This window comes from Ips typographus, linkage group LG7 (assembly GCF_016097725.1).
Source record: "Ips typographus isolate SLU linkage group LG7, UJ_Ityp_2.0, whole genome shotgun sequence".
Taxonomy (NCBI): Eukaryota; Metazoa; Arthropoda; class Insecta; order Coleoptera; family Curculionidae; genus Ips; species Ips typographus.
The window spans coordinates 3,311,555-3,321,292 of record NC_138428.1 but is presented as its reverse complement, the minus strand read 5'-3'; the positions used below and the strand labels follow the sequence as shown (position 1 = coordinate 3,321,292).

The 9,738-nt window shown below is 37.8% G+C and overlaps 1 pseudogene; it reads left to right on the top strand.

The window, feature by feature from the left end:
- Positions 1-359: 359 nt before the first annotated feature.
- LOC145731922 (uncharacterized) lies at positions 360-1,537 on the top strand (annotated as a pseudogene).
- The last annotated feature ends 8,201 nt before the right edge of the window (positions 1,538-9,738 follow it).

Sequence of the window (9,738 nt, the reverse complement as noted above, 5' to 3'; positions counted from 1 at the left end):
ACTACAGAGTCCAACGAACAACAAAAATACGAACAAGAACTGGAACAGAAACTCATTGAGAATGAAAATCGGATAATGAATGTTGAAGGTTTCTGGAACTATACTGAACAAACGATAAAAGAGACAGCAGAACAAGCCATCGGGAAAACGAAAAAGAAAACGACTAAATCATGGTTTAACGAAGAGTATCAACAAAAACTACTACAAAGAGAAACTTCTAGGAAAGCAGTGATTCAGCACGACACACCTGAAATTCATTAAAAGGAAAAACAAGAATATGAACGTCAAAAATACAGGTAAGGAACAGGTCTAAAGCACCATCTAGGAAATTCTATAAGGCAATAAGAAACAAAATGAAAATGTTAAAAAGCGATAAAGGAGACATGATAATCAACGAACACGAACAGTTCGAAACATGGAAAAATTACTTTGAGAAGCTACTAAACATAGGACCCGATGAAAAGCACCAAGGATATCTCACTCATCAACACGGCCTACAAGGTCCTAGCTAATATTGTTCTGGATAGACTAACTCCGTACTCAGAGAGCGTCCTGGGATTATTGACCAACTTTTTACCCTCAGACAACTACTAGAGAAGGGATGGGAGTACTATCCATAATCTATTCATAGATTTTCGGCAGGCATTCAGAGATCTCAAGTGTGGAATGCAATGGCCGAATTCGGAATCCCAAGAAAACTTATCCAGATGACCAAGGCATGCATGGAAGACGGAAAACCCATAATGCAAATAAATAACAGGCTCTCAGATAGTTTTAAGAGACGTAGCGGATTGAAACAGGGAAATGCCTTGTCACCTCTGCTCTTCAATATCGCCCTAGAGAAAGCTACGAGGTCAGCAGAAATTCAAACAGAACTCTTGACTGCCCGAGGTCTTAAACTATTGTTAGCATATGCAGATGACATTGACATCATTGGAAACTCCACACCAACAGTAAAAGAGAAGTAGTATTCAGGATTAACGACGAAAAGACCACATATATGTGCATAAGCAGACAGGGGCACAGAGATAGAATAGAGGAGAATGTAACAATAGACACATAATCTTGAACGAGTGGAGCGTTTCAAATAACAGAGACACAGAGGAAATAAAAAGCAGAATACAAGCCGCAAATCGATGTCTGTTCTCCCTAAACAACTTCTTCAAATCCAAAAACATATCAAGAACCTCAAAACTGAAAGTCTATAAAAGCACTATAAGGCCAATAATCACTTATGGATGCGAGACATGGACAATGACTAAGGCTAATGAAGAAAAACTTAGGCGTTCTTAAAGAAAAGTTTCAGCTTTATAACGACGGTGATATTGTCAAAGAAATTAAGTCCCAACGCAAGATGGTACGGGCATGTCCATAGACTACAAGATGACAGACTGACGAGGCTGATATGGGAAGAAAGACAGTCGGGAAAAAGGCAACCTGGAAGGCCACACCAGAAATGGGAAGACAACATCAAAGCAGACCTCGCAAAAATGAATATCCCTCCGGACACGAATCTGTTGGAAGACTGAAAGGACTGGAGGAACATAGTCAGCCAAGACTCACCCTGTGTTGTAGAGCGACTTTGTATGTATAAATCGTTTTGGTTGCCATTTTGGCATGAAATTTCAATTGAACAGTTCTGTCTCTAAAGTTTTAGTTCCTGACAGTCAAGTCCTGAAGCTAGACCTTCAGTGGCCATTCTTAAAGAAATTAATTTTTTCTGTTGTCAAGCAAAATATAATAAAGTACTTCAAGTGTGTCCTAAAACAGAATTAAATAGTGTCAAATCAGGTCATCTGAGTGGACACTCAAAACTTTTCCAAGCGGGTTTTGGTTAGTAAAAGAGAGTTAAAACACTCTCCAACTTTTTCTTATTATATGTTCTCCCTGGTTCGATAGTGAACAACTTTTAATTTAGGAAATCTGTAACTGAACAAAAAATCTGGTAATCTCGGCGACTAATTGAACCAAGTGAGTAGGCGGTAAAAGGTAAATAGTAGTTAGGCATAAGCCGTGACCAGTAATCGCACGAGGCCAACTTCCTTAAATCCTAACAAATTAACCTGACATCATCGTTACTAAACGCCAACACGCGCTATTAGGCGCTAATTGTAAAAATAAACGTTGGTTCACAGATGCCGCTCAAGTGTTCATTCGTACGGCAAACACACCCGCCTTTTGGCGGTACCGCTCTTTTGTTTTCTCGTTTTACGGTTTGTTTGTCGGACGGTTCCTTGCCGATTGGTGGCGCGAGGCCTCGACCACTCTACTGTCACGTCTATTTTTGATTTCTTTCTGGAATCGTGGTCGTGTTTGATTTGGAAACGGTTTACGGACGCGAGAACCGAATATCAATGCCCGTGTATGCCCCCGGGCTCCGGTACCGCAACGCTGCGATGCACCTGCTTCGGTGGCAAAACGGAAATCGCAGCCACCTGTTGATTGACGAGTTTGGGAGCAGTAAGCGAGGGTGACAAGCCACTGTCTTGTTTTCTTGATAAAAAAAATACTTCAGCAAAGGAAGGAAGAAGAAGAGATGGTTTTCAAACTGCCCTCCTCTACCACATTCTAACTCTTCCTGTATTCCGTTCTTCCCACTACTACATTTTGCATTTCTAGTATATTTCAGTTTTTTATTGACTATCCCTTATCTAACCATCCAATCAATAGAGCCCCTTAACTCTGTCAAACAGTGGTATATCCCCTTTGTTTAACACTTGTTAACCGGGAGCACTAGGTAGCTTATTAGCTTAGGGATATGTGCCCTAAATAGCTAACAGTTGAAGATTTGCCCTGCCAGGAGCGCTTCTTAAGATAACCCCACTGGCTATAGAAATCTAGTAGTCCTGTAATAAAGACTTATATTCGTACATTGCTCCTAGTAGAAGAACTTCTTCTTCTTCTATTCAACCGTTATTCATCCACTCCTGGACATAACCCTCTCCTAATGCTTTCCAAGTCATCTTGTCTTGTGTAGTTGGTATCCAGTGTCTGTCACTTTCTTGATTCTTGATATATTTCGTATGAGAAGCACACAATAAGTCCAAACAAATATAAGAAGTACAAACAAAAAGCGTTAGTATAAATACTTCTTCTCTTCTCTATATAGACTCTCTTGACATATTCAAGCCATCGTTTCACAACAGGTCTTCCAACCTTTCTTTTGGTTACTCTTGGTCTCCTCTGGATATTGTGATCTTTATCTTTTTGTCTTCCTATATGATTTACCACTGTAATTTCAACTCTTGTTTGTGCTGTATTTCATCCTTGTGCGTCTTCTAATGTCTTAGTTCTAGTTATGAATCTTGTCTTTAAGGGAAATTCCTAACATGCCTCTTTCCATATTGCTCTCTTTGTTGTTCTTAATCGGCTTACCCTTCTCTCTGTAAGTATCATTGTTTCAAAGCCGTATGTTGCTACTGGAACTATGCATGATTCATATACTTTCCTTTTTAAGTTAACAGGGATGGTTCTGTTCTTTAGGATATCACAGAACTTTCTAAGTTCCACCCAAATCAGACCAATCCTTCTATTCATTTCTGCGGTCTTGGGTTCTTTGCCCATTTATATTGTCACCCACGTAGACATTTTCCACAATTTGATGGTCTTGTTGTTTTGCTCACATCTTTGGTTTTGCATCTTTTTACTTCCACCTTCTTTGCTGTCCTCAGAACAAGAGAAAATAGGCGTTAGAGCATAAAGAAAGGTTGTGAATAGTTGGTGGATTAAACTGTGTAGACTTGTTTTTCTGTTCCAGCTACACCATGGTGTCAACCACCTACAATTTCAGAACAAAAAAGATGCTTTTCTGAGAGTTCTGAGACTGAACAATGCCGCAAAACTTAAAGCAGATGATCATCAAGCATATTCAAAAATCCTGAACGTAAATTTTGCAGTGCAACCAGCAGGCACTAAGCAAACAAAGATAGACATTTTCAAGTTACCTACGAAGGAGTTATGAAAGCTGGAATAAGTTACTTATTGCAAGAATTCACATTTTAAAATAGGTACTACTAAGTAACAAATTATAGGTTCCCCATGTTCCTAGAGATATTTCCATGCAATAGATGTGTACGTTTAGAAGAAATAGCTAAATAAAATGCTTTGAAGCAAACAAGTCTACACTTTCTCAGATAGTCAAGGTAAAGTATCTAGAAGAAGTGAGTCCTGGATTTCTACGAGATTCTGGGACTTTTGGAAAGGCAAAAGATTTGACAAACATCAAGGATGTGAGAGAAGAGGACGAAGATGCAGAGATCTGGAGAGAAGAAACTGGTGATAAAAGTACTTAAAGTCTGTAAGGAGATGGGAAAGAACAGGTTATCGTTGTTCTAAGAGTTCTTTTGAAGATTTGACTGAATGGAAAGAAGGTTAGAACATTAAGTAAGTAAGACCTGCTTGTCTCCAACCTGTCTCTACTGTGCATTTATATAATCTGGAATCTCTTCTACTAATCTAAGTTAGATTTTGAAAGTGAACGAGTAGAAAATGCGTTGAGACATAACATTATGGCGCGTTTGAAATGTCATTCTTGGTTCGTAATAGGAAATGGAACATACTCGAGAGATTCGAATACGAACCGACATTCTTGTGCAAATAAAAGAAGCGCAACTATTGTATTTACTCAGCAATTTACAGGCGGTTAACAGATAATTTTCTACTTAATACCGCGAGCCTACATGGAGATTTGAAATATTTTTTCCTAAAGCGTCACCGGCTGAATTCTCCCGCTTTCAAATAAAACGCAAACATTTTAAATAGGAAATTGAATCGGACCCGATTTAATAATAAACGAGCTAAATTGATTATCGGAATGCCGGTGGGAAAATTTAAAAATGCGCGCCGTTTCAAATCAAAAGATCGGCCGCCTCGCGCACCCGATTTACCTTCCACCGATTTCTCGCGTAATTAAGTCCATGTCGCTCTTGATTAGTTCATTTATTCAACGCCCGTTTAACTATTTAGTTAATGGTAATGATTGTCAGTCCGAAATTACCGTCATTATACCAATTTGTTACCACACTGAGTTAGACGTTTGGTTTCCAACAAACTTAGCGGTAAGATTGAGCTATCTTTGTGATTTAATTATGTTACTTTGGGTTTCGTTTTATGTCTGTTTTTACTATGTCAGGAATTTGGATGAAAAATTGTTAGAAGCTGATAATTTATGTTTGTTCAGTGACATGTTAATTTAGTTATAGATAATCAATATTTTAACTACTTTATTCGCAGGTCTTTTAATTTTGTAACTTTTTTCAAATTTCTCTGTCGGTTTGTAGTAAATATTTTTATTAAGCTGATCTTTGAAGACACTACTAATTGAAATATTATGTAGTTGTAGCTTTTTAATAAGGGTAAAACAACAGGGTATTGGAAAGCAGACCCTAATCCTGTACAAGAAGAAACACTTGTGCAAAATGCTTCCTCCAAAAGAATGCTTGGACAAAGCATTGTGAAGAATTACGAAAGATCCCTAGAGATCAATATGCACTATTCTGTGCGATGACGAAGAATATACCAGAAGAAAGGAAACTGCTGAAGTACAGTGTGCACTTTTCGGGCTTTAAACTTGAAAAGATTGAAAAGGAAAGAAAAATAAATAAATCAGCAGGATGTAATGAAGTAGTGCCAGTTATGCTCTAAGCATTCAGCATGAGCTTTCTTGGATATTGAAGCTTTTTAGAGTCAGTTTGATATTTCAACATATTTCCAAGATATGAAGATTAATTAGAGGAGGGATTATCAAAAACTGGAAGAGATCAGACTTGATTGAGAGACTAGTACATCAGAACCGATAGAGGCATGTCATCAAAAACAAAGAATATGCAAAGAGGAGTATATGAATTTTAAAAGAGGATGTTTTGGGAGTATTTCTTCATGTAGAAAGTGTCACACATAGAGGCTTGCAAGAGCAGAGGAGTTGAGAAGACTTGAAAAACACAATCAAAGACAGGTTAAAAAGATAGACAAGAAAACTATCTGATTTATTTCTTCTCTTAGTTAACACTCACAGAAATGTCTGCTTTTCTATCTGTTTTCTTCATTCATGTTAGAAGAATCTTATCTACATTTTGTTATTCATCTTCGTTTCTCTAACTGTAACGAAGATGATTGTTGGCGCTTCTCGTATTTTTCTGATCCCATCAAAAGCGACTGGCCGTCGATCTCTCTAACCTCGATCCGACGACTAAGAGTCGACTGCAAAACGATCAGAAAAAACCACGGGAAATTACAAATATAAACGTCATAAAATTAATTGCCGCCAGCGAACCGAAGATGACAGTGGCATCGTTACACCTATAATGGTGGCTTTTTTGCCCGCTCGTGTGTGTGTGCCATATGACATCGGGAGCATTAAGAAATGAAATTGCCGGCGTTAAGTACCTACGATGAAGATCAGGAAGTGGAATTAATCTAGCGCGATCATTACGTTACCGCTTTCTGCAGAATCATAAATTAGTTCCTTTCGATTCGAGTCGTTGTTGCCCGCCCCAAAATCGAACTCGGAAACTAATTCGTCAGGATGTTGTACACTAATAGTTTTGTTCTGCCGGATAGTTCACGGATGAATTGATCACTTTAAACAATAGAGCAATTAAAAGAGCGCAATAACTATAATTGAAGCTATTAGGTTGTTTGAGAGACCGTCGAGACCACCTGACTTGAAGTCTGTCGAGTTTAGTCCTTGTTTTGCGCAATCCCTTTACTCAACTAATTCTGACTTGGATTTACTTAAGAGACAAAGAGAAGCAAAGATATATTCTTGTGAGTCTTTGTTCTGTGGAAGTTATAGAGGATGCTTTGCACTGTCCGTTTTTGGACAAAAACAGGCCTAATTCTCATTTATGTTGCATTTTACCCAAACGTAATCCATTGTGAAATGTTTCCACGTGTATTTTTTAGAAAAATTTGAAACTAAAACAAAATACCTGAATTATTCAGTAGATATGATAGTGAAGCAACGAAGCTTCAAATATGAACTTTGGATAGCTTGTTAGGTCTCTTATAACTATTGAAAATGCTACGTATAGCCTATGAAGTTGAATCCTGGACACTAAAGACATCTGATAACTAATGATGGGCATAACACACAACAATCAAAGGTCTAGATTTCAACTGCCAGAAAAGTTGTAAAATGTTGCGCTGCTCTACCACAATCACCTCCTACAACAATTTCAATGGCCGCATAGATTGTTCGTTCCAGGTAGGAATTCTTAAGTTTGTTTTTACAAACTAGAAATTTTATTTTTGACCAAATTGTCTCGATCGGGTTTAGCATTGGGGAGTAAGGTGCTAAACGTAACAGATCTGTTCCGTGAAACACATCCTCTAAAGTAGAGTGACAGGGTGCATTATCACATACTACCACAAGATCCTGCAGATGGCTTCCCATATCTTCCCATCTTTGGAACAGAGACTGCATCCATTCATTTGCCAACTCAATGGTAAACAAACCCCTTTTTTTCTGCATCATTACTACACCAGCAGTTGAAAGAGCACCAATTAAGTGAACATTGGGTCCCCTGGACGCTGGTAATTTTTTGCTCTGGAAAAGGTCTGTGTCTCATCCCTCCAAACAATTTGTTTGTTTTCTTCAATAAATCTGTTTAGTTGCCGAACGTATTCTGCTCTTTTTATCTTATTTTCAGTAGAGTTCATTGTTAACGGCTCCTGATGAACTTGTTTCACTGCAAATGACTTTCCTTCCAAATAATTGGCTATGGACACTTCTTTCCTTGAATTTACGCGTAAGTGATATCACATTCGTCTTTAACCCATGATATGATAAGCCAAATTTCCTCTTCCTGTAGAAGTTTGGGTTTTACCCCGCCTTTTTTAAATGCTTCTTCTCTGCCAATCTCACCCAATGAGATCCGGTTTTATATCAAATAGCCAAAGTATCCGCTAGGGCCAGTTTTTTGTACTTCTTCTTCACAAGAATTTCACTCCCTGTTAATATAGCACGACATAGCAGACACTGGACCAAAGGATTCATAGCGTGACATATTTGGTGAAGACAGGGAAATATTTCAACTATTAACTATACTACATTGTATGATATGAACTATATGACTTGTGAACGTTTATTTAATCATTACTTAGATTTGTCCTTTTGAATCTGTCATAATTTAGTAAGACTGGTTTTACAAATTCTGCTATTTATTTATGAAAAATCTTGTTATTTATACGTCATATACATACAGAATAGCCCAGATCATCCATATATTTGACGTTCTTGGTAAATTCTTTTAAATCCTCTTGAAAACCAGTTATTTCAGATTCTCTTGAAGAGTACCCAAAATAGTGATGAATACTATTAGATAAGCTGGTGAAAAGTTACCCATTTATTACCCATTATGAACCGAATTTATATTGATTGTGGAACCCATCGGGTAACTAATTGCGACCTGTCATGCAAGCCGAAATTTATGGCTTATAAAATAATAACGGGCTCTAACAGGTGATTTTAATGATCGGGTCGGACGCCTCCCGTGTTGTAACTTGCCTATTCTATTAATTTCTCTTTTTTTACGAGCTCGAAGGTCCAAGACCCAATTAGACGCTAATCAATCGATACGGGAATTAAATTTCGTTAAGTATGCAAATGACGCCCATTACCTAAAAGCTTGTTTTCTTCGCATAGTTTTATGAGAATTCTTGTAATATTTGCGCGAAATATTAATCGGCAATTATGAGAACAAATTGGAGGTCATCAAACACTGACAACAAAAAAATACCGATTCGATTTGATTTATTTGCCACAACACTGCTTCTATCGATCCAATTAATTAACACTGAACTGTAATTAGCGGTTAATTAACCACCAATAAAATACCAGAGACACGACAATTCAATAAGTGCAAACAATTCTGAGACTACGCGGTGGTAGTATCGATCGAGGCATACCTTCTTAATTGAACAGCAACAATTAGACCCTATCTCGGTTGCCTAATTGGATATCTCAATTAAAACTTAGTTAGTACCCCCTTTAAAATACCAAACGGGCAGTACTCCAGTATCTAATTTGAGATAAAGAAGCGCACTCGTGGTTGACCATAAAATATTTATGGATATTTCTAATGGTACCTGCCGTAGTTTTCCGATCAGCAGGGTATTAACTCGGATCGGGGTACCATCGTCTTTGTTAGAAGCCACAGTTAACCAAATGTTTATCATATATATGAAGAAAGTTTTGTGTTCGGTGGCAATTGAAAAAATTACCCACCACAAGTCTAAAGCAGTTAAGTCTGGTCATCCAGCGGACCATTTAACAGTTTTTCTACCTTTGATGTTCCTATCTTTAATAGCGAAGTCTATAGTTTTGCTATCTGAGAGTTGTGTTCCTTGGTTTGTAGGTTTAGCACAATTCTGTTTTGGAGATGTTGACTTCTTATTCTCATTTCTTGTATTATGTAATATTCTCGTAGTTTTGTGCCATTATGACCTGATCGTCTGCGAGACTGAGCGTATTATTCAGGGGGATATCAATCTCTTTGCATTTCTGCTTCCATATCTTTAGTGCATGTTCAAGATATAGCTTAAATAGATTGGGTGACAAGCAGCATCCTTGTTTGAGGCCTTTGTTCGATGTAAATCCATTAGACATTCCGTTGCCAATTGTGACAATTTCTATTTAGTTCTTTTACTGACTGTATTACGTTGGTGTTCAGGTTTGTTCTTTCCAATTCAGAGTTTTGGTAGTGGTATGCTCTCATATCGTCTAGATCTGCAAACCTT